Genomic DNA, 2,474 nt, shown 5'->3' on the forward strand with positions numbered 1-2,474 from the left:
TTCCCCCTTATTTCTCTCCCCTATATCTGTGACTAAGGGGGACCTCCTCCCCCTGTATGTGCTCATACGGTATCAAGCCTCTTCTTGGTGACCTGTTAGCCTTCCTCTGAGTGCCACCAGGTCTCCCCATCCAGGGGATGTGGTCAGAAATGGGGCACCCAAGTTTGTATGAAAGTCAGACCTTCCTCTCCACTCAACAGTGGAGAATGTCCTGTCCATCGGCTAAGTCTGGGTAGGGGTTCGAAGTTTACTGCCTATATTTTCCTTGGCTGGTGCCATAGCACCCAGATCCACCCATCATAAAGTTCTTCTTGCAGGTTTCCCAGACCCTCTGGATCCTTCTATTTCCCCATTCTCCCATGCTTCTCTCACCTAAAGTCCCAATAGGATGTCCTCCCCTCTCACCCACTTTCCTGGTAAGTAAAATCTTTCATGGGACATGCCCCTTGGGCTAGTGTCTCGATATAAGTGAGTATATACCATTTGTCTCTTTTTGCTTCTGGGTGAACTCACTCATTATGATAATTTCTAGTTCAATCTATTTGTCCACAATTTTGGGAATTCCTTGTTTTTAATAGCTGAATAGTATTCCATAGTGTAAATATACCACAGTTTCTTTATCCATTCTTCTACTGAGGGGCCCTTAGGCTGTTTCCGTGTTCTGGCTATTATGAATAAGGCACCTATGAACGTGGTTGAGCATATGTCCCTGTTGTGTGGTAAAGCATTTTCTGGGTATATTCCCAGGAGTGGAATATCTGGGTCTTGAGGAAGACCTATTCCCAGTTTTCTGAGAAAGTGCCAGATAGATTTCCAAAGTGGTTGTACTAGTTTGCATTCCAAACAGCAATGAAGAAGCTTCTGTAAGGCAGGAGACACTGTCAACAGAACAAAGCAACAGCCTACAGGCTGGGAAAAGATCTTCACCAACCCTTCATCTGACAAAGGTCTAATATCCGAAATATATAAAGAACTCAAGAAACTAAACACTACCCAACCAAATAACCCAATTGAGAAATGGGGCTCAGAGCTAAACAGACAATTCTCAGCAGAGGAATATCAAATGGCTGAAAGACACTTAAAGAAATGCTGAACGTCCTTAATCATCAGGAAAATGCAAATCAAAATGACACTGAGATTCCATCTTACACCCATCAGAATGGCTAAGATTAAAAACTCAAGTGACACCACATGTTGGTGAGGATGTGGAGAGAGAGGATCACCATATTGATTTTCAAGATGGCTTACAAGTTTTAACTGCTACCAGCAATGGAGGAATATTCTACTTTTTCTACAAACTTGTCAGAAGCTTGTCCTTGTGATTTTGATCTTAGCCATTCTGACAAGTATAAGACAGAATCTTAGAGTCATTTTATTTGCATTTCACTGATGTCTAAGAAGTTGAAATTTTTTTCAACTGCTTCTTGGTCATTTGTAATTTCTGTCTTAAGAATTTTAAACTTAGATCTCTACCCCATTTTTTAATTGAATTGTTCAATCAGTTGCTGACTAGGTTCTTGAAATCTTCATATACTGTGGAAATTATTTCTCTGTCAATATAGAGTTGGTGAAAATATTTTCCCACTTGGTACCACTGCTGTTTTGTCCTATTGTCAGTGTCTTTTGCCATGAAGAAGCTTTTCATTTTCATGAAGTCCCATATATTAATTGTTGATCGCATTGTCTCCATTATTTGTGTTCTGCTCAGGAAGTTGTCTCCAGTGTCAGTGCTTTCAAGGCTATCCCCAAATTTCTATTCTGCCAGGTTTAGTGTATCTACTTTTATCTTGAGGTCTTTGACCCGCTGGACTTGAATTTTGTTCTGGTGATAAATATGGATCTATTCATATTTTTCTACATACCAACATCCAGTTAGACCAGCACCATTTTTGGTTTTTTTTCTATTGTACAATTAGGACTTTTTTATTTAAAAAAATGTATCCATAGGTGTGTGGGTTTATTTTTAGGTCTTCAATTCAATTTCAGTGATCAATCTGTCTGCTTTTATGCCAGTACAACGTGGTTTGTGGGTTTTATTTCTATTGATCTGTAATAAAGCTTGAAATTAGTGATGGTGATACCTCAAGAAGTTCTTTCGTTGTACAGGATTTTTAAGCTATTCTTTTTGTAAATTATGAAGTTGAGTATTGCTCTTTGAAGATCTACAAATAATTGTACTAGAATTTTGATGGTGATTGTTTTGAATATGCAGATGGCTTTTGGTAAGATGGCCATTTTTACAACGTTGATTCTACCAGTCCATGAGAATGAGAGAACTTTCCATCTTCTGATACCTCCTTCGATTTCTTTTGTCAAGGAATTGAATTTCCTGTCATACAGGCCTTTTGCTTGCTTGGATGGAGCTACACCATGATATTAAGATATTTTATACTATGCGTGCTTATTGTGAGTCCTCGTTTCTCTGATCTCTTCCTCAGTCCACTTGCTTTGTGTGTTTAGGAAGGCTACTGTTT

The sequence above is a fragment of the Acomys minous genome, assembly GCF_964271855.1.
Source record: "Acomys minous genome assembly, chromosome: 10".
NCBI classification, from domain to species: Eukaryota; Metazoa; Chordata; class Mammalia; order Rodentia; family Muridae; genus Acomys; species Acomys minous.